The sequence below is a fragment of the Terrapene carolina genome, unplaced genomic scaffold, assembly GCF_002925995.2.
Source record: "Terrapene carolina triunguis isolate 2854851 unplaced genomic scaffold, T_m_triunguis-2.0 Scaffold42, whole genome shotgun sequence".
Lineage (NCBI taxonomy): Eukaryota > Metazoa > Chordata > Testudines > Emydidae > Terrapene > Terrapene triunguis.
In genome coordinates, this window is record NW_020664393.1 from 16,146,316 (window position 1) to 16,170,707 (window position 24,392).

Consider the following 24,392-nt stretch of genomic DNA (forward strand, 5'->3'; position numbering starts at 1 on the left):
TTTGAATTTCAATTTTTTTGTTTTGTTTATCAACTGTAGAGTTGGAGACATTTTTTTTAACTAGCTCTAGTTACCAGGTTAATAGCACACTTTGCTGCTTTGCTGCCTTGGATAATCCAAAGTTTGTTCAATAATTAAATATATGGAGATATACCTATCTCATAGAACTGGAAGGGACCGCGAAAGGTCATCGAGTCCAGTCCCCTGCCTTCACTAGCAGGACCAAGTACTAATTTTTGCCCCAGATCCCTAAGTGGCCCCCTCAAGGATTGAATAATACCTTTTTGAGTCACTTTCTGGTCTAAGTAAACAGCATTCACACTGTTGTAGAGCTTGTATTGCTGATGTTTACTGTTGCACACTCATGCTACAGAGATAAGTTCAAGTGGCACATCAATACCAGCTGCTATTTATAATGAGACAGTCAACTAGCAATTATAAACCTAATTAAGCAGCAATTGATTGTCCATCTACCCTAGAGTTAAACCTTTATTTGATACCTCTGACTGAGAATTTTGGGGATTTATTATTTTTTATATATTAAGAGCTAGGGCTTTTTTTGTCACATTAAATCAAAGAAAATTGAGGGCAGCTAGAGATAAATGGTTAGATCAGCCACAAATGAATTAACAAAGCAGAGGAGTTGGAAATCCCACAAACTCAGTAGGCATTGGAGCCAAATTCCATTCCTTCCTTACCCTCCTGCAAATACAGGTATGCTTCTTGTGGCAGACATGGAGCTGATATGTAGCAATGTTATGAATACTGGGATGTAACTATTTTATGAATACTCTATGTGACGTGATCAGCAAGGGGAAATTATTGGGGTTATAAGACTTTTCTGTATGAATGCACTGATCTAACTTAATAGGGGGCTGTAGAAAGAATAAACAGGAAGGCATCACAATGGTCCCAGATAAACAACCTCCCAGCAAACATTGGGTGCAATTACAAGACAATGGCATGCTTCCAGGCACTCATCCCAAGCATCCCTGCTGTTTTGGCAGGCTGAGAGGCTAGCAATCAAAAGAATACTAAACAGTTAAAAAGCCTCCTAAAGAAAAGAAAGGGGGTGGGGGTGCCAGGGGGTTTCCAGTGAGCTCGGACCAGGAGAGAGACGGAGACAGGCTCTCAGTGATCTCCTGTCTGGCATCCAGGCAGCCTGAAGGAGAAAACTATCTGATTCAAATGCTGAGGAGAGAAAAGGCAGACCAGAAGGGAGGGAAAGGAATAGATTGGAACAAGGAGCCTGGTGACACCGGGACTGGAGTAAGAGTGGTGAAATCAAACCCTTTGCAATTGACTGGTCAACTCTGAATTCCTCAGTGTGGGCTTACTCTTACAGGAACCTTTCTCAAATGAAACTATTTGTAGCTGGCCCTTTAAATCTGGGAGAGAAAACCAGCCCCAGCCTTCCGGTGGCCATTTTGCATCTAACTGCAGGCTGCATTCTTTGCCCACTGGTAAGTAGTGGTAGCTTCTGTTTTATCCTTTGTCTTAGTCTTCAGGTGATGGAACAGTCTCCCAAAAGAGCACCAGATAGGTTGTAATTGGACTTTATAGGCTTTATTTTCTGATTAGTCTGTTGTTTTTAGCTTTTTTTGTTGTTGTTGTTCCTTTTTCTCTTCTTTGCATCACACAATGGAGGGGCGCATTTGGCCTTGAATATCTCTAGACTTAATATTATTTTGATTACTTACATTAGGTAGTTTATCTGTACTGAGTAATTTCCCAGAAACATTTATTATGTATCTTTTGCAGCAGCCATTGCTAAATAATTTCCAAAATGTGTATTATACTACTGAAATTCAAAGTAAAGATGAACAAATGGGAAATAACTGATTAAGGCCCCGATCATATGCTTAACCATGTGAACAGTTCCACTTAAGTCAAGTTAAATGCACATGTATTTGCAGAATTGTCTTTCATGGTGGGCAGGGGAAAAGTAGGTAGGAAAAAACATTTGTAGGGCGTACAGAAGATTGAATGTCTGTCTGGTTAGGACACTGGCTCATAATGAGGGAGATCCAGATTTAAGTTCCTCCTCTGTCTTGTTCAGAGCAGAGTTAGCAGAGTAGAGACTTCAACCTGGATCTCCTAGAGTATAGGCTAGTACCCTAACCAGCCAGCTGTAAAACATTCCTTGCATGTATAAGGTTCTATCAGATCTTGACCTTCTGTTCAGGGTGAGGTTGTTGGGAGGATTATTGAGGCATGTGGGCTACAAATCCTCCAGGATTCTGATGGCACTCAGCAGTATTTCTCCATCTCCTTTCCTCTGACTGGTGCAGTTGATCAGTTTTATTCAGAGTCTGCTTAAGACTGGGGTTTGCACGAGAGCTAGGTTGCTAATAATTGATCTGGATAAGACAGTGCTAATGCTTTTAGGTTGGGGAAAGCAACCAGAGGAAATTAGATATGTGATATTAGCTTATTTGACATGGGGAGTGTACTCATCATTCTTTACTCAATTTCACTATTTGGGGTTTGTGCTAGATTCTTGGCAGTTACTGGCTAGGTGGGTAGCAGTTGAAGCTGCAGGCCTTGCTACTTATCTATGCCTTTATCAACTCAGTTATACTGTTGTCACTTCTACCCCTTAGTGACACTCAGAAACTTAAGGTAGTTCAGAATTTTGTGTGGGATTCCATGTAGTTTCTGGGTGAAGTGTTGGTTTTAAGTTATGAAAGCTTGGCTAACTGAAAGACCACTTTCTCTGCCTGAATAATACTGTTATAACAACAGTTGGCAGGGACACTCAAACTAATTAAAGCCTTCTGCTTTTAATGGGAAAGAATCATGGCAGAATGTTTTCTGCTAGGAGACCTTGATTCTGTTATTCGCTCCATGATTTCATGATCTCAACTTTTGTTCTCCCATCCCTCTAACCCTCAATTTCTGCTATCCCCTTTAGAGTTACACCTAAATTTAGACCCTGATCGTGCAAGCTGATTCACACACGCAGTCTCTTATTGTAGGTTTCTTACACCTTCCTCTAAAGCATCTTGATACTAGCCACTGTCAGGAATACAGGAATTGCCATATTGGATCATACCCAGTGTCCTGTCTTTGACAGTGGTTGGCACCAACACTGAGAATGTTTCCATTGTGGTACAAGAATGCTGAACAGTACCTTCACTGCTTTGGGACTTATGATTATGGAAAGACCAAGGGAGTCAAAAACCACTGTAAATTAGTATACCTACTCTGATGACTTATGAATTCCAGTTTGAGTCTAATGAACTGTCTGTATCCTTTTGTCTTGTGGCTGTCTTTCACTGTACTCTTATGCCATACTCCTTGTGCTAAGGAACAGGGAGTGGTGTCTGGAAGTCTGTCAAGACCTTGCCTGAATAGAACAAAGGTTTTACTGGACAGTCTGGTTTTTGGTTTTTGTGTCCGGGTACCATTTAGGATTGCCTGGTTTTTGGGGACCTGGCAACCCTAAATGGCACCTGAACCAAAAGTCTGGTTACCATGGGGAGGGGGAAATGCCGGGTCATTAATCCGTACCAGGCCCTGCTCAGATGGAGCTGCCTCCTACCTGCAGCTAGGCTCCTTGAGACGACCGAGTGAGCAATGTAGGGAGGGAGGGAAAGGAGTGATCAACAGGTTGAGGCCTTCAGTGGAGAGGCGGAGAAGGGTGCAGGGCCTTGGGGAAGAAGCAGATCAGGAGAGGGGCCTCATAGTTCTGGTAACCAGCAATTAGAAAGGTGGCAACCCTAGAGTTACTGTATCCTAGATAAATCCAGTTGTCTCCAACTTCTCTGCAGAGGGCTAGGGTGCAAAGGAGTAGAATATCCATGTGAGTGGGAACAAAGAGATGAGGTGTGGGAACATACCTATAAAACCAGAGACTGGGTAGGTTGGACTGGCAAAGGAAGGTTGCGGAAGGAGACAGGATACCTTCATAGTAGAGTGGATCTGCTGAATAATGGACTAACCAGAGGGAGATGAAGTTAATTGCAGAGGTCACTGAGACTGCTTGATTAAGAGAAGAAGCCATGTTCAGGAGAGGAAGGATCCAGGACGCCTGAAAAGACATGGTCCCAAATCCCAAAGAAAGCTCAAGAATGGTGAGGAAATTGAGGCAGGGAATGGCATTTAGGTGTTTCTTAATTTGCATAGACCTGTATATTTCTTGTGCTGTCTTAAGTAAAGAATATTTTTTCTTAAAAATCCTTTAGAAAGCCTGAGTCTGTTTGCTTCAGCTACCACATCTCTGAAGAGGTAAGTTGTAAACGAGAGTGCCTGTGTTCCCAAAGAACGCCTGCTAGACCCAGGCCGCATGGATGAGGAAGCTGGCTGATTTCAGTGCAGAGGGGCAAGAGCTGGACCTGCGGCGGGGCAGTGGTGGGGGAGTTGATTGGGACAAGAGCTGTAAGGGGAGGATTTGGACTGGAAGCTGGGGGGGGAAGAAAAGGGAAACTAGGTCTCAGAGTTGAGGTGGGGAAGAAAGCCTGGGTGGACAAAGAAACTGAGACTTGGAATGGTGGTGAAGACTGTGATGGGGAGTCCGGAGGGATGAGACTAGGATTACTGGGCAAGGAGACTGGGATAAGAAACCTAAGTAGTGGAGACTGGGACTGTCTGGGTGAGGGAAATGAGACTAGTATGAGGATCTGGGGTGGGGAAGAGATATGACTGGGACAAGGAGAGTTGAAGGAGGTCGGGAAAGAATGGGTCATGCTTGGGGAGAATGGGCAGAAGAGTCTGTGCTTATTAAAGCACACTCCCCTTCAGAGTCTAGATGGACCTGATCTGGGATGAATCACCATTGTGTAGTGAAGGATCCTGTTGTCTGTATGACCCCTGACATACATTTGTCATAGAAGTCGGAAGGCATGTGCTATCTGCGGGTATTGGGACAGGCAGGTCTCGACCCACCCAAAGATAAATCTCCCCTCCACTCCCACCCCCCCCCCGTACCGAGGGGGAAGCACCACTGAACCCAGATCATAAGTGAGTACTGAAGACAACAAATGAAAATACAGGGATGGGAGTGAAGGTAAAAGGTTAAAAATCAGGGATCCAGAGGGGGACACTGAGCAGAGATCCCCTGACAGTGCCTACTGCTCCTCAAAGGTGTCTAAGGGCTGGTCTACACTGCCGCGCTAGTTCGGCGGCTGGGGATCGAAGTTCCGAGTTCGATTTATCGCGTCTGGTCTGGACGCGATAAATCGAACCAGGAAGTGATCCCCGTCGACTGCGGTACTCCAGCTCAGCGAGAGGAGTACCGCGGAGTCGACGGGGGAGCCTGCCTGCCGCATGTGGACCGCGTCTGAACCACGGTAAGTTCGAAGTAAGGTATGTCGAATTCAGCTACGTTATTCACGTAGCTGAATTTGCGTACCTTACTTCGACTTGGGGGGTAAGTGTAGACCAAGCCTAAGGAGTCTTGGAAGACATGTAGTGAATGAGGCAGGGGATCGGAGGAAGAAAAAGTATGGTCTCATGGTTAAAGCAGTTGAATGGTTTTCCTAGATAATTTAATGTTATCCTTGCCTTTGCCATGGGAATACTAAACCAAACTTTTCAAGGTGGTCAGCAATTGTGTGTTTCTCTTTTTCCGGGTGCCTGATGTGAGATGCTGGGGTCTGCTTTTCAGAAGTGATGAGCACTCACAGTTGCTCCCACAGTGGGAGCTGTGCTTTGACCATAGAAAGTTCTATATAATGCTAAGTACTTTGAAAAATCAGGTCCAAGGTGTCTCTTATCAGGCACTCAGAATCAGGGGAATTTTTTGATATTTGATCTATGCTGCTTCAATTCCCCATCTGTAAGGTGGGAAAGATAAACACCCTCTATCTCACAAGGGTGTTGTGAAGATAAAGTAATTAATAATTGTGATCAGATACTATAGAGATGATCACACTAGAAAAGCCCATGGAAAAAAATAACAATACTGCCTTCAGAGCAGGGTTTGAATAGTGTAGAGTAGAGATCACCTGGGGCCACACATTGAACAGCAAGGATAAAACAAATTATTGAATAGCTGCTCATTTAAATGAGCACCATCCTGTGCACTGAATGAGGCAGGGGTCCTGTGGAAAAAATAGTGTGTGATCATGTAATTAAAGACCATCATAATGCATACACACAGGGAGCAAAAGTAAAGCTGCACAGGAAACCTTAATTTTGGCATTTCCTAACTTTTGATTGCTTCATTTTTCAGTCTTAATATTGTTATTTTAATACAGAGTTTTTATTTAGTGTAATATTATTTCATAAGTCAGGAATGACTGGACACACACAGGCCAGGTCTACACTACAGACCTAGATCAGTAACTACATCATTCACAGGTGTGAAAAATCTACACTTCTGAGTGACACGGTTATACCGACCTAACCCCCCACATAGACAGCACTATGTTGAGAGGAGAACGTCTCCTGTCGACATAGCTGCTGCCTCTTGGGGAGGTGGATTAACTACGCTAACAGGAGAAGCTCTACTGTCCACATAGGAGCTTCTTTACTAAAGTGCTACAGCGGCACGGCTGCACTTGTTCAGCTGAGCTTCTATAGTGCTGTACATGAAGACAAGCCCTATGACAGATACTTGCTTCAAGTGATTTCTTTATTTTCTTCTGTTGTCCATGAAGTCTATATCAGGGCATGGCTACACTTGCAGATGTAGAGCACGGTGAGTTAAACCAGCCCTTGGAGAGTGCAGTAGGGAAAGCGCTGCAGTGGGTTCACACTTTCAGATTCAAGCACATTGGCTTGGCCACATAAGCAGCTCTTGCAACGCCACAGACAGCAGTGCATTGTGGTAGCTATCCCTGCATGCAGGTGGCTGCAATGTACTTTTCAAATGGGGAGGGGGGTGGAGTGTGACAGGGAGTCTGTTGTGTGTATGTGGGGGGGGAGAGAGAGTGGGTTTTTGGGGAGCTGATGCTGTCTTGTAAGTTCAGACAGCAGCAGACCTTCCTCCCCCTCACCTTTCTCTCTCTCTCACTCACAACAGCAGCATTCCACACTAATGGCTTGCTTTGTCTCGGAGCAGATAAGCATGCGGGCTGTCAGAAACGGAGCTTTGAAAGGGCATATCTGCATTCCTACAGCCGAGTTCAAAACCATGACAAGAGTGGCCACTTAAGGGGATTATGGGACATTTCCGGAGGCTGATCAAAGCACCTTGTTCACACTGACACTGGGCATTTCAGCTGAGGCGCAGCAAACGTTATGCTTCTGGAGGTGGATTACCAGGAGCACTCCAGCTGCAGAGTCCAGGCGCTCTAAGTGCCTTGCCAGTGTGGACTGGTTGTGAGTTAGGGCACCTGTGTCTGCTTTAATGCGCTCTAACTTGCAAGTGTAGCCAAGTGCTCAGGGAGAAAGCCTGTCTCCATAGCTCCCATCTAGAAACATTTGTACCCAGAGTAACTTTAAACATGAAAAACATGTACTAAATGCAACTCCACTCTTGTACATCAAAAAGAACAGGAGTACTTGTGGCACCTTAGAGACTAACAAATTTATTAGAGCATAAGCTTTCGTGGGCTACAACCCACTTCTTCGGGTTACTCACATGTGTAAGAGTTTACAGAAGGGAGTCCACATCAGGCTGCAAGTGAGCAATACAACATTTAGGCTATGTCTACACTACAGGATTAATCCGAATTTAGATAATTCGAATTTGGGAAACAGGTTGTATAAATTCGATTGTGCGCGGCCACACTAAGCACCTTAATTCGGTTTTTAACCACATTAATTCGGTGGTGTGCGGCCACACTACCCCATTAACTTAAACACAGTAATTCGGTGGTGTGCGTCCACACTAACCCTAATTCGAATTAACAAAATCGATTTAGGCTCTACTCCGTTTGTCGAGGTGGAGTACAGAAATCGATTTAAAGGGCCCTTTAATTCGAATTAACTGGCTCTGTAGTGTGGACGGGTGAAGGGTTAATTCGGATTAACGCTGCTTAATCCGAATTAATCCCGTAGTGTAGACCAGGCCTTAATTATTTTGTATTGTTATACTGCAACATGTTAATGGCAGCCATCAATCAAAGACTTGGGTATAGTCCAGGGATGTACTAAACACCCTTCATTCAGGCTAAATGAGGGAGCTATTCAATGACCCTTTGTCATAGGCACCGACTTTGTGGGTGCTCCAGCCCTGAAGCACCCACAGAAAAAAAATAGTGGGTGCTTAGCAGCCCCACGGATCAGCTCCTTCCTCTCCCTCCCCAGCGCCTCACACCCACCAGTGATCAGCTGTTCAGCAGGGTGCAGGAGGCACTGGAGGGTGAGGAAGGAGTGGGGGCAGGAAGAGGCAGGGGAAGGGGGTGGGAAGTGGTGGGGTGGTGGTTTGGAGGAAGGGGTGGAGTGGGGGCGGGGCCTGGGACAGAGCAGGGATTGAGCACCCCTTGGGAATTTAGGAAGTCGGTGCCTCTGCCCTTCCTTTAGAGATAGCTGAAACAACAGAAGCCATTGCCCAAGGTACTGGCTAGCGTTGCAGGTCCTGGGCAAAGGCTAGAACATGTGGGTCTAGGGGTTTCCCTGGGACTAATTAGGGGGTGGGGCATAGATTGGCTGCACCTGTGTTTGTCTGTGTGTGAGTCAGAGGCAAAAAGCAACCTGAAAGTCTAGAGCTGGGATCAGCAACCTTTGGCCCGTGGCCCGCCAGGGTAAGCCCCCTGGTGGGCCGGTTTGTTTACTTGCCACATCCACAGGTTCGGCCGATCATGGCTTCCACTGGCTGCGGTTCACTGCTCCAGGGCAATGGGGGGCTGCGGGAAGTGGCGGCCAGCACATCCCTCGGTCTGCACCACTTCCTGCAGCCCTCATTGGCCTGGAGCGGCGAACCGTGGCCAGTGGGAGCCGCGATCGGCCAAACCTGCGGATGCGGCAGGTAAACAAACTGGCCTGGCCTGCCAGGGTGCTTACCCTGGCGGGCTGCGTGCCAAAGGTTGCTCATCCCTGGTTTAGAGAGAGCCAGCAGAAAGGCAGAGAAGCTGTCATGAGACTGGTCCTGAGAGGGAGCAGAGGCATACAGCTCCTTGGGGAACAGAACTGGCCGGAGGCTCAGGCTTGGAAATTGCAAGCAAGGAAACTGCCTGCTGTTGTTTGTTCCGACAGTGTTCAGGGAAAACAGGACTTCATAAATAAACAGGATTGCACCACAAAATGTAGCTGACTTCATCATCTGTTTTGCCTTCTAAGAGAAACAGGCCAGCAGGGTTCTGGATGTTGACTAATTGCTTGGGCCAAGGGCAAGAGTATCTAGATACTCTTCAGTAGGGCAGCAACAAGCCCAGATAGAAATCTGTATGGATCAGTTCACAGAACACTTTACAGTTATCAATATACAGTCGAAATGGTCCCAAACACACCCAAACTTTGGAGGAATCGCAATCAGAATCTGAACTTTGAGGCTTACACCCATATCTTCTATTAATATTATAATAATATTGCAATAGCACCTAAAGTCCCATAGCATATGGACTCCACTGTGCTAGATGCTGTACAAACACAGACCAAAAAGACGGTCCCCACGCCAGAGAATTTAAGTTTCAAATCTGAAAATAATTCTGGTTGAAAAAGCAGGAGCACACAGAGGGAGCCTGTATACAAAATTCTTACCCAGTCCGTTCTACCCTCCTCATTTCATTCTTCCTAAAATGGAAAACGTAATGTTAAATATATATTTTGATTATTTCCTTTAACATTTGGGATAATTTTTGAAGCTATCTGTAGTTAAATGAAATCTTTGCTCACAGTTAGGTTTCTCTGTCTTTACCACACATGATTATAATTTCTTATCAGTGGCATTATAATCAGTCATCACACAAAGAGATACATATGCCTGCTGTTCATGTTCAATTTGCAAACAGTAAGAGAAAGTTTGTCAAATTCAAATGTTTACAGCATGCTAGTTTATCACCATCTTGCTGGTTAAAAAGCCACCCCATCAACTGCTGCAGCGTTCCCAGCAGAAAACAGGTGTGTGTTGATTACTTCATCAGCAGGGAGATGGAGATTTAGGCCCTCGCTTACCATGTCATTTACAATGTAAAGTAGCTATTGAAAAACGGTGACAAGCTGGTGTGTAGTGAACCAAAGATAATGTTTACAGGTGTCTGTGAAGTTCCCAGTGTGAACTGGCCAACTTTTGCACCCCTGGGTGGAATTTAATACTATGTGACTATTAAGAGTATTTTGATTTCTTTAGTAAAGGAGAGGCGAAGCAGAAAGAGAGAGCAGCACTCTGATCTCAGAGATACACTGGTGTAAGGCTCTGATCCAGCCAAGTAATAAAATATGTGCTTAATGTTAAGCACGTGAGTAGTGCCACTGACTTTAAGGGGATTACTTATGTGTTTAATGTTAAGCATCCGCTTAAGTGCTTTGCTGGGTCAGAGCCAATCCCACTGAATGCCACTGAAATCAACGGTTTCACCTGTGCAAAGCTCATCAATGAGACAAAACCCCAGGGAACTTTGTTTAACCATAAACATTTCAAAACCTGATAAAAGCAGGGGAGTTATGATTACATCAAAGGGAAATATATTATTGATTAAACAGTTTTATACATTTCTTTCTAATGTGGAAGGGCTTTATGAGGATTATTAAATAATATAAAATATTATGTACCAGCATAATGTACTGTGAGAGCATGATTTATTGATTTTACTGTACCGGAGTGCTTATGCGCAGTAAAACAGTGCATATATTTAGACTGGCTAGGGTAATTAATTGTGCTTAAAAACAAACAAAAACCCTAAACAGGATGATAATGAATAAACTAAAGATGTGCAGAGCTATTTGGAATTATCCAAATACTTACTGCATTCACTACAGAAATAATCATGTGAGAAGAACAAAAACAGAAGGAAGAATGCAGTGGAAAGTGAACAAAAATACTTGTAAAAAGAATTTAACTTGCTGTATATCCAAAAGTAAAACAACATAATAAAAGGAAAGGACCATTGCACCATGCCAAACCAAATAAAAATATAAAATAATATATTTATGTATATTTAATGTATGTTTAGTAAGGCACTCAAGTAGCTCCCTAGTTAAGGTTGCATTGAGTTTTCCACTGAAACTAGTAAAAACGTATGCTATGTGACTCATGCTGTTCATTGCTTAGACAGAAAAGGTATTATTATTAAGATTTGTATTTCACCAGCAACTAGAGGCCTGAAACCATGATGAGGGCCTCATTTTTCTATGCAGTGAACATCCACATAGTGGATGACTGTCCCTGTCCAAAGAATTTTACAATTTAAATAGACAAGATCCACAAAGATGGGAGTTGCAATAGATGCACAGAGTGAGGAAGTAACTTATGGAAGTCCCACAGCAGGTTCACTGCAGAGTGTTAGCCAATACTTATATCAAAGCTATGCCTAACATATAAGTGTTGGGAAGTTAAATTAACTGAATGCATTATAGTCTCCCCACAATTCTGTCTATCCATGTTAAGTATCCCATAATACCTGGCATTAAACTGAAGTAAGCTTTGACTTAAGTACATAGGAAAACTGTCAGGATCAGAACGTGTGAGTATTTTATGATGGGTAGGGAGTTACTCTCAGGCTAATACTGGAATGTCCCAAAGAAAAAGGACAAGATATATGAATGTTCTACTGTGGTACAAATCTAAGGTGCCTTCACGAGGCTTGGTACCTGGAATGCGTGGGTTCAGATTTTCAGAACAAAGAGATAAGGGATACACCACTGTACCAGAAAAATCTAGTTTCAGATGACGTACACAGTACTTCTTTATTTGTAAACAGGCAGGGTGTAAAAAGATAGCTTTAGGGTGTAGCTTTCAGAGCACAGCTTCTATGTCAGGTGAATGTAATACTGCACAAGATGGCTTCCCAGAGACTGGTAGTGTACTATATTATTATTGGCTTAGAGCAATAAACCTGACTACTATTGGTTATTTGGTCTCTTGAATATATTTCATAACAAACCAAAGTGTGGTCAAGCAAATGACTATACAATTTATTGCCACAGAGTCAGGAATTGAACTCCAGTCTCCTGAATGTTAGAACAATTTCTCTTCTGCTATTGTCCAAAATGAAAAGCTTGCAATTTTGTAAGCAAAATACAGTAATACAATGACTGAATTCCTGGGGTGCCTCCCACTCTTCTGTATCTGTCCTTAGTTACAAATACAGTTTTAATAATTCATTTGCTTTTTGACCAAACAGATTTGAGTGTGCTTCCTTGAAGGGAACTTGGATACTCTGTAAAACCTTATACTATTGATCAGGAATGAATGCATGTTTTATCAGTATTATAACATCATAGAGTTCACGTGGCTACTTTATAAGAAAATAAACATTTGTCAATACTGATCACTATAAAATCGGGACATATATATGAAGCAGATTCCTGGAAGTATATGATGCTTGGAGAAATAAGCCTCACTTCAATACAGTTTTCCGATTATCTAAATGCCAACTTTTCATTCTTTTCAAGCGATGGAGCTTCTCCAAACACTCACCCTCACCAGCACCCTGCCCCCCCAAGTACATAGCTGTTGTCTCTTAAAAGACTTTTATCAGACATGCTACAGTGTAGCAATATGTGAAACAGTACATGACATTCTGCATAACATTCTAAGACACTGGGTTTTGTATCAATTGTCAGGTCACTGAAAAACTTAGGGAGATTAGAGAGGATACAAAGTCAGAAAAAATAATAATGAGGGATTTCAACAATCCTTATACTGACTGGATATGTGTCACCTCAGGAGGGAATGCAGAAATAACATTTCTAGACATCATAAAAGATTGTTTCTTGGAGCAGCTGGTCGTGGAACCCACAAGGGGAGAGGCAATTCTTGATTTAGTCCTACATGGAACTAAGGATGTGGTCCAAGAGGTGAATATAACTGAACCGCTCAGTAATAGCGACCATAATGTAATTAAATTTAACATCCTTGTAGGGGGGAAAATGCTAAAGAAACCCATCACAGTAGCATTTAACTTCAAAAAGGGGAAATACATCAAAATGAGGAAGCTAGTTAAATGGAAATTAAAAGGCACAGTCACAAGGGTGAAAAGCCTGCCAACTGCATGGAGACTATTTTAAAACACCATCATAGAGGCTCAAACTAAATATATACCCCATATTAAAAAAACAGTAAGAGAAGAAATTTAAAAAAATGCCACCATGGCTAAACAACAAAGTAAAAGAGGTAGTTAACTGCAAAAACACATCCTTTAAAAACTGGAAGTCAGATCCCAGTGAGGAAAAGAGGAAGGAACATAAACTCTGGCAAGTCAAGTGTAAAAGTATAATACGGCAGGCCAAGAAAGAATTTTGAAGAGCAATGAGCAAAAGACATGAAAACTAACATATTTCTTTTAAAAAGTACATCAGAAACCAGAAGCCTTCCAGTCAGTGTGGCCACTGCATGATTGAGGTAGTAAAGGAGCACTCAAGGAAGAAAAGCTAAATGAATTCTTTGCATTGATCTTCACTGCAGAGAATATGGGGGAGAACCCCACACCTGAACCATTTTTTTAGGTGAGAAATCTGAGGAACTGTCCCAGACTGAGCTGTCAGTAGAGGAGGTATTGGAACAAATTGATACATTAGAAAGTACTGTAATAAGTCACCAGGACCAGATGGTATTCACCGAAGAGTTCTGAAGGAACTCAGTTATGAAATTGTAGAACTACTAACTGTGGTAAATAACCTATCACTTAAATCAGCCTCTGTACCAGATGATTAGAGGGTAGCTAAACTGACACCAATTTTTAAAAAAGGCTCCAGAGGCAATCCTGATAAGCCTCAGTATTGGGCAAATTGGTTAAATCAATAGTAAAGAACATAATTTGTTAAGTTCATGGAGGGTAGGTCCCTCAATGGTCAGGGATGCACCCATGTGCTCTGGGTGTCCCTAACCCTCCAACTGCCAGAAGCTGGGACTAGATGACTGGGGATGGTTCATGCAAAATTGCCCTGTTCTGTTCATTCCCTCTTAAGCATCTTAAGCCACTGTCATATATATGCTACTGAGTTAGGTGGACCATTGGTCTGACCCAGCAAGCACGTTATTATGACTATGCAAAGTGAAATTTTAATGAAAGATACAGGAATTGGGTAATTTGAAATAGTAAGGTAGAACTTTGTCAGTATCTTGTCTCTGTCAGTGATTACTTCATCTCATTTTATGCTTAGATTGTAAACTCTTTGTGAAGGGACCATCTTTTTATGTGTTTGTACAGCACCTAGCACAATGGGACCCTGAGCCTGGCTGAAGTCTCTATGGCAGTGCTCTGTAACATTTTTTGGCTAAGATCACTTTTTGAATCTAAGGGCAACCCAGGATCTACCCCGCCCCTTCACCGAGGTCCCGGCCTTTTCCCAAAGCCCCGCCACCTACCTCCCTCCCCCCCCGTGGCTCACTCTCCCCCACCCTCACTCACTTTCACTGGGCTGGGGCAGAGGGTTGGGATTCGGGAGGGGGTGTGGGCTCTGGGCGGGGGCCGAGGGGTTCACAGTGTGGAAGGAGGCTCTGGGCTGAGCCTGGGGCAGAGTGTTGGCGTGCAGGAGCGGGTAGAGTGTTCTGGCTTTGGGAGGCAGTGAGAGCTGGGGCAGGGGGTTGGGGTTTGGGAGAGGGTTCGGGGTGCAGGTGGGGGTATGAGGTGCTGGCTCCAGGAGCGGGCTCAGGGATGGGGGTTGGGGTGCAGGAGGTGGGTTGGGATGCGGCCTCCTGCCTCTAGGCACCAGTGCACCAAGCGCATGCCTGGGGCGGCAAGCCGTGGGAGGTGGCCTGCTGGTCACTGTGAGGGCGGCAGTCAGGCTGCCTTTGGCGGCATGCCAGTGGGAGGTCCGCCGGTCCTGCGGCTTCGGCAGTAATTTGGCGGCGGGGACGCTGAAGGCGCGGCATCAGTGGACCTCCCGCAGGCATGCCGCCGAATCCGCGTGACTGCCGAAAGCTGCCTGACTGCTGTGCTTGGGGCAGCAAAAACCATAGAGCCGCCCCTGCCTGCCGGGCAGCACTTACCTCTGGCAGCTCCCCGTCAGTGGCACAGTGAGGCTAAGGCAGGCTCCCTGCATACTCGGGCCCCACACCGCTCCCGGAAGGGGCCAACATGCCCTGCGGCACATGGGGAGGGATGGGGGGCACGTGGCTCTACATGCTGCCTCTCTCTGCAAGCACCGCCCCTACAACTCTCCCGGACAATGGGAGCTGCGGGGGCAGTGTTTGCAGGCAGGAGCAGTGCATGGAGGGAGACCCCTGTCCCCCCATCCACGGGGTTGCGCTGGCCACTTCCGGGAGCGGCACGGGGCTGGAGAAGGCAGGGAGTCTGCCTTAGTGGCAGCCACACTGCGCCGCTGGAGATGCCGATCGACTGGGAGATCCTCTAGGATCGATCAGTCGATTGCGATTGACCGTTTGGTGACCACTGCTCTAGGGGCAATCACATAAAAATAATTAACATCACTGATTTATTTTAAATAATATGCATATAAATATTAAACTGAAAATATAAATATGAATGTTTATACTCATGTTTTGAAATATTTCAATTTTGGCGTCTCTTTTTCTTGATTTGTAGCTAGAGGATATTTGACTGCTGGGCTGAACATTTATATACTAGTGAAAAGGATATATTTTCAAACTTAGGCCATTTTCCACCTTCTGCATTGCTACATTACTTCAGGTAGACAAGATCCTGTATGAACTGCATGTAGTCAGCTGAAAGTAGACTTATACCATTTCAGTGTTTCAGCAGGAAGCCTGTATTTTGCCACTTAGCTGCCCACATTGTTACACTGAATAACAGCAATTAATAATACATAAACGATGGAGTGATGGCTTGTAGGTAAAAACAGAAAGTTGTATGCATGTCAGTTTAAAATCTCCAGATTTTAAGGTGGCTTAACTGGATGAAATAACTAAACCTACAGGACAAGATTCACAAAGGGACACCCACTTACCTCTTTAGGTGCCCAAGTTGAACATTTAGGCACCATTGCCACTCACAATAACACCACAGAGCTGATGTCTACCCCTGTAGGCTTCTAGATCCTGGCACCAAAGATACTCAGGCGTGAGCAGGTCAGGGATTTTGGGGGCTGCCTGACTTGTATATGTGTTCACAATATGCACTCACCTTGGATGTGGGAACCTGTTTTCTAATCCCTGCTCTGCCTGACTTGGAGCAGGAACTTGGATGCAAGTCTCCCATAAGTGCCCTAATCACAAGGCTATTTGGTATTTGGGGAGGCGTGGAGGGTGTCTCTTCCAATCCATCCTGTTGGAGCTGTTCCACTTTGTATGAATAATTATTGGAGCAGGGATTTGAACCTGACTCTCCCACATGATTTCCCCAATTACTGGGCTATAGACTCTTTCTATTTCTGTCTCCCTCAGGCTGGATCTGGCTTTGGTGCCTAACTCCAGGAGAGAGATCCTAAATACCTCTGGTGATCTGGACCTTAAGTCCCACCTCTTTCCTTTGCATTTGGTTACCATAGGCCTCGTTTAGCTTGTGATCTTCTGAGAATCCCTAACTCTCCCCATACGGTTCATGGGGAGCCCAGGTGCCTAATTGGGGCTGTGAATCCCTCTGGATGGCAGAGTGCCTAGAAGTGAGACATTGCAATGCCTATGTCCAGCTTGTGAATCTAGCCTATAAAGATTGTTCCTACTGTCAAACTCAATGGCAAAACCCCCATTAACTTCTTTGGAACAGGAGAAGGACCATACAGCAGGTAATTGCTAAGAGTGTCTTTCCACTGCTGGTGAAACCAATGAGAATTCAAACAGAAGGAAGATGCCTAACCTCTGATTATAAAGGTCTCTGTGACATCTTCTAGGAGCACACAGGACTGTGGGTTACCTTGTAGCCCCCCATCTCAGCAAGAGAAAGCTTTGCTGGTGATAAACTGGGTGACATCATCTGATCCATGAGAGGATCTTCCCTCTTATCCCATGACTGCTCACCTGGCTTAAGAGCTGTTGGTGAGGGACTTTGTCAAAGGCTTTCTGAAAGTCTCATCTTAAATCTCTCATAAAAGACAGGAAACAAAGGGTAGGAATAAATGGAGAGAGGTAAATAGTAGGGTGCCCCAGGGATCTGTACTGAGACCATATATTTATAAATGATATGGAAAAAGGAGGTAAATAGTGAGGTGGCAAAGTTTGCAAATGATACAAAATTACTGAAGATAGAAGTTAAATACAAAAAAAGACTACTAAGAATTACAAAGGGATCTTACAAAACTGGGTGTCTGGGCAACAAAATGGCCAACGAAATTCAATGTTGATAATTGCAAAGTAATGCATATTGGAAAACATAACCCCAACTATACATACAAAATAATGGGGTCTAAATTAGCTATTACCACACAAGAAAGGGTATAGAATAGCTTCCATATGAGGAAAGATTTAAAAGACTGGGTCTGTTCATCTTAGAGAAGAGACAACAAAGAGCGGATATGATAGAGGGCTATAAAATTATGAATGGTGTGGAGAAAGTGAAGAAGGAAGTGTTATTTACCCCTCCATATAACACAAGCACCAGGGGTCACCCAATGAAATTAATAGTCAGCAGGTTTAAAACAAACAAAAGGAAGTACTTTTCACACAACAGTCAACTGTTGAATTTGTGTCTGAGGGATGTTGTGAAGTCCAAAAGTATAAGTGGATTAAAAAAAGAATTAGATACGTTAATGGAGGATAGGTCCAACAATGGCTATTAGCCAAGATGATCAGGGATGCAATCCCATGCTCTGGGTGTCCATAGCTGGAAGATGCTGGGATTGGATGACAGAAGATGGATCACTTGATAATCACGCTGTTCTGTTCATTTCCTTTGAAGCATCTGCCATTGGCCACTCTCGGAGGAGAGGACATTGGGCCAGATGGACCATTTGTCTGCCCCAGTCTGACTCAGAGCCTGTGTCAACTGACTCGGGCTCATACTATGGGGCTAAAATAGCCATGTAGATGTTCCCAGTTGGGTTGGAGCCTGGGCTCTGAAACCCTGGAAATGGATGGGTCTCTGAGCCCGGGCTTCAGCCCAACTGGGAATTCCAGTGGAATTCACAGCCCCAAGTTAGACACCCAGACTCCCCATGAATTGTATGTAGACAGGGATTCTCAGAAGACCACAAGCTAAGGGGGGCCTGAAAGTCCAATTACACTGTATACACTGGATCACCTTTGTCCATATGTCAATGAATTCTAATAGATTGATGAGGCATGATGTCCCTTTACAAAAGCTGTCTTGACTCGTCACCAACAAATCGTGTTTATCCATGTGTCTGATCATTCTGTTTCTTTACTATACTTTCTTGGGCTGTCCTCCCTATTATACTTTTACACTTGACTTGTCAGAGTTTATGCTCCTTTCTCTGCTCCTCACTGGGATGTGACTTCCAATTTTTAAAGGATGTGTTTTTGCTTATACTTTGCTGGTTAGCGATGGTGGCATTTTTTTTTGTTCTCTTACAATTTTTTTTTTTAATTTGGGGTATACGTTTACTTTGAGCCTCTATTATGGTGTTTTTAAAGTTCCCATGCAGCTTGCAGGTATTTTGCTTTTCTGACCATCCCTTTTAATTTCTGCTTAATTAGCTTACTCATTTTTCTGTAGTTCCCCTTTCTGAAGAAATACGTTAATGCAATGGGCTTCATTGGTATTCTCCCCTGCCCCCCTCCCACACACAAAGATGTTAAATTTAATTATATTATAGTTGCTGTTACTAAATGGTTCAGCTATATTCACCTCTTGAACCAGATACTGTGCTCCACTTAGGACTAAGTCAACAATTGCCTCTCTCCTTGTGGGCTCCAGGACTAGCTGCTCCAAGAAGCAGTCATTAACCGTGTCGATAAACTTTTTATCTCTACAGCCCATCCTGAGGTGACATGTACCCGGTCAATATAGGGATAGTTGAAATCCCCCATTATTACTGTGTTTTCTGTTTTTATAGCCTCTCTCATCTCTCTGAGCATTTCACAGTCATCACCACCATCCTGGTCAGAAGGTCAGTAGTATATTCCTACTGCTATAGTCTTATTATTCAAGCACTGAATTTTTATCTATAGAGATTCTGTGGTACAGTTTGAGTCATTTAAGATTTTTACTATATTTTCACTCTATGCTTTCTTCCACATATAGTGCCACTCCCCCTGCTAGCACGACCTACCCTGTCATTCCTATATATTTTGTACCCTGGTATTACCCTGTCACATTAAATATCATTATTCCACCAAGTTTCTGTGATGCCTATTATATCAATACCCTTATTTAATACCAGGCACTCTAGTTCATCCATCTTAGTATTTAGACTTCAAGCATGTGTATACAGGCACTTATAAAATTTGTAACTTTTTAGTTGTCTACCTTCATATGATGTAATTAATAGGGACTCTTTTTCATTTGACAGCTTCTCTTCCATTCCTACCCGTATTTCATCATCTTCCATCCTCTCCTCCTTACTAGGACATAGAGAATCTTCATTAATAGATCCTTCCCTAAGGGATGTGTCTGTCCAAACCATGTGCTACTCTACACCTGCCAACTTTCTCCCAGCCCTTAGTTTAAAAACTCCTCCATGACCTTTTTAATTTTACATGCCAGCAATCTGGTTCCATTTTGGCTTAGATGCAGCCCATTCTCCTTTCCCAAGAGGTTCCCCAGTTCCCAATAAACCTAAATCCCTCTTCCAAACAGCATTATCTCATTCACACATTGAGACCCTGCAGTTCTACCTCTCTAACTGGCCCTGCACATGGAAGTGGAAGCACTTCAGAAAATGCTACCTTGGATGTCCTGGACTTTAATCTCTTACCTGCCAGCCTAAACTTTTTTCTCCAGGATCTCTCTCCTACTTTTTCCTATATCATTAGTACCTACATGTAGCATGACCACTGGCTCCTCCCCAGCACAGATCATAATGCTGTCTAGATGTCTCAAGAGATCCACAACCTTCACACCCAACAAGCAATTCACCATGTGGTTCTCCCAGTCATCAGAAACCCAACTATCTATATTTCTAATGATTGACTCCCCCATTACTACTACTGGTTTCTCCCTAATGACAGGGATTCCCTCCCCAGGAAGGTATCCTCAGTATGAAAGGATACCATGACATCATCTGGAAGGAGGGTCCCAACTGTGGGATTGTTTCCCTCCACTCTAGTTTGATGTTCTCCTTCCCTGAGACTTTCATTCTCCTCAACAGGACAGAGGCTATTAGACTGGGAGTGGGACCACTCCACTGTGTCCTGGAAAGTCTCATCTATGTATCTCTCTGTCTTCCTTAGCTCCTCTAGTTCAGCCACTCTGGTCTCAAGTCATACCCTAACAATCCATTTTTTTTTTTTTTGCCTTGCAGGTAACACTTAGTACACCCTAGTCCCTAAGCCCACTTGAAGAGCATTCCTGTGTGGTAGCCATCACCTATCACTGGACACTCTCACAGTAATTACCAAGTTCACTGCCTCCAAAGAGACAGTGTACGTACCAGCTTACTTGATTCTACTAAAATTCATACTTTGCTCAATATTACAGCACCCAGATCTACTTGTGATAAAACAGAGAAGTTTATTAACAAAGATAAAGATTCAAGTGATACTGAGTAAGGGTTTCAGAAACAGAAATGGTTACAAATGAAACAAAACTATAATATGCTTCTAAGAGACTAAACACAACTTTAACAAGCTACAGTTCCTAGGCTAAAGCAATTTTTATAACCTCAAAGACTTTCTATAGAGCTTGCTGATTTTTCAGTAAAAACAGATATTTATGATTTCCCCCCATAACCTGCCTGGGGTCTCCCCAGTAAACAGATAAAATATCTTTTTGCCTCACCTTGTATTGCCCCAAAACTCACTGGTTTGACCCCAGAGACAAAAACTACCTCTTGAGGCTTCAGTCTCTGAGTAAGGATTGTTGATTTCACATATCCCACTCAACCTGGCTTTTCCTGTTGACTTGCTTTCCTTTTGTATTGATTTCGCAATGCGTAATTTACATTAAAGGCAGATAACTACCTTCCCTCCTATCTAAAAGAAAACCTGTTTCTGCCTTTGTTTCATTACACACTTCAAAGCATAGTATCAGTAAGTTTTCATAATTTCTCATATAGTGTTAATACAAACATTTCATAATGATATTAATGACCAGTGTGTTACCAGCTTTCATTTAATACCTGGCAAGACACCCCTTCTAGATAAACCCTATTACAATAATGTATTAGGTGTAGTAAGGGGAGATTGGGTTTGTCTATTATGTCCACTGAGGAGCTGCTGAAATCATGTTCTTCTAGATTTTGGTGGTGGTGGGCATGGAGATGAGGAAAGAGTGAAGTGGCAGGGTTGTGGCTGGCAATACATAGATTCTGCTCACAGATTTTCTCAGAAAGAAGAGTAATTTGGTGCAGCTCTTCCTTCCTTTAATCTCTCTGCAGGTCGAGCCTTTGTCATTTAATGGAGACATCAGAATTTTCACTTCTTTCCCTCCCTTTTATTGTCTTTCTCACTAAACCCCCACTGCCTGCCAGCTGTAGATTGAGCTTTAAGTTTTGCTCTCAATTTCTGACCACGCAAAAGAGGAGCATGTAGAGAAAATTCTGGAGCATAGAGATCAAATGTGGGAGTGGGGAAAAGTCCTTTGGTGCCTCCATACAAATGCCAGGTGCTTTGGTGGGTGAATTTTGGGGAAATTAGGAGAGATTTTCCTCCAAAATAGTTAGAATTTCTGTAGAGAATTTTTCATTTCATTTTCCTTAGTTCATTCCTGTATTTCTTTATCAGACCAGATCATATTGAGATACATGGTGGTTCATTCAAACTGTATATCTGCTGACTAACCTGAACTACTGTCTGTGCTGTTGGACCAAGACCAACAACAAGATGCACTATCGGAGTCTAACAGTTTTTATCAGACTGCACTCTGAACTCCTCTTTTGCTGTAATTTTGTAAAGAAAATAGCAAACATCTTATTTTTCCAAATCAAAAGTACAAGATTGGATCCTTTGTATATTCAAAACTTCAGCTCTGTTACTATGAAACGTATTTTCAAATGAATGGGACATTAGAAGGGGCTGATATAATTAGTCACAGTGGATAAATGCCTTAGCTCATTGGTTCCCATGTGACAATCAGCAATGAAATGGTTAAGAATGTAAGTAATTAAGTTGTTATATTTAGGCTTCAGCATTAACAATCAAATAGTTTAGCCTTCTATTAGAGCTATTGTTTCACTCTGCACACACTGAAAGATGACAGAACATCAGTTTATATTGTGAAGGCTCTTTCTAAAACATGAAGTTTGGTTTTTTTTTATTTTTAAATGAAAGCTTAGAGTCTGGTGAATACAGCAAAATCTGCAGGAAGTCCATTGGTAGTCTCTAAATCCTCCGACTTAGCAGATTTTCTTTGCCTATAGTTTGCTATTGTCCAACAGCATGAGTAATAAACAGGATGAATTTGAATTAATAATGCTGGAGGAAAAGTATGCAAAAATAGCAATTACTGCAACATGGTGGGATGAATCACACAACCAGAATGCTAATATGGATGGGTATATATTGTATTGAAGGCAATAAAAATAGGAATTAATAGAGAAACATCACTTTATGATTACATTTTCATGATAAGAATATTGTTAAATAGAATCAAGCCTAAAAATACATATAAATTTCTTTAAAGCATTATTAGAAGATTATTTAAAAAAAAAACCAGAAGTGTTTAAAAGCCAAGAGTTTTGAAGTTAAATTTACATAAAGAACCATAGCTATAAACCTGTATCACTTAGAGTACAACTGCTGAGCCACCCCTCAATGACCACACCTTTTAGGGTCAGAAAGTTATTAATGGGATATACAGGTTTATTTATCATAGGTATTGCAACAGCTTTGACAACTTGCGAGAATCATTGACTCTAAGGCCCACAACTGCTGCCTCTGAATTTTACATCAACATTTTTATTCCCACCAAGGATACCTCTAGTGCAGTAGTTAACGTTAGGTATATTTTACATCAATTAGACATCTCTCGCCTTGGGGGAGTAGCATGTAAAAATTACTGGTGTTTAGGAAAAACAATCATGACAAACTTTCAGCTTTAATGACCATTTTTTATTTGCAATGTTATTTTAGGAATAGAAACAGCCACAAACTGCTTAGATGAGCACTGACATCTATGGGGATGGGGAAGGGCTGGGACTTAACAAAGCTTTTTAAGGTTCAGAGTTCCATTAAATATCCAGCCTTCTTAAAAATACTCAGAGTTACAAAAGATCTCACAAAACTGGGTGACTGGGGAACAATATTGCAGATGAAATTCAGTGTTGATAAGTGCAAAGTAATGCACATTGGAAAAAATAATCTCAACTATACATACAAAATGATGGGTTCTAAATTAGCTGTTACAGCTCTAGAAATTCACACAGCTGATGTCACCATTAGTGACACCCAGCTGAATGCTGTTGTAGACTTCTGCTATCTTGGTAGTATATTGTCGAATGATACTACTATAGACAAGGAGCTAACAAGTAATATCAACAAAGCCAGTTATCATTTATCAGGCTATCAGGCAGAGTCTGGCAGAAACATAGCATTAAGCTTTAAACCAAGTTAAAAGCTTATAAAGCAGTTGTGCTGTCCAACTTGTATGGGTGTGAGACCTAGACCTGCTACAGGCATCTAGATAAGTTCCATTTATACACCTGTGTCCCATATGTTTCATCAAATGGCAGGATAAAGGTACCAAAAATGAGGTTCTGGAATGTTGTCACTCCACAGGGATTGAAATCATGCTTACTTCATAACAGTTATGCTGGGCTGGACACGTGTTGAGGATGGATGACACCAGAATGCCAAAACAGTTTCTGTATGGCAAACTGAAAATGAGCAACTACATACAAGGTGGACAGAAGCAATGCTTCAAGGACACACTGAAGCATAACTTGAAGCAGTGCAACATTGCCGTTGACAGTTGGGAGTCATCAGCACCAGACAGATCACACTGGTGAGTAGTAGTCAGTGATGGAGCTATCCAGTTCGAGATTAACTGCAGTATGGATCTTGAGGCACAGAGGCTGAATAGAAACCAGAGGAAGACTCGGAAGGCCCAGATTGTAATCTCTTCCTCAGCAACAAGCTACCGATGCACTTCCCTACAAAAAGGACTGTGACTTGCACATTGGGCTTTTTAGCCATAACCATACTCACAAGATGTAATGCCATTGTCAACATGATCTTCAGTCACTAAATACAATAACAACCATTTAAGAAAGATCTTGGAGTCATTGTAGATAGTTTCTGAAAACATCCTCTCAATGTGCAGTGGCAGTCAGAAAAACAAAGAATGTTACGAACCATTAGGAAAGGGATAGATAATAAAACAGCAAATATGATAATGCCCCTATATAAATTCATGATACAGCTACACCTT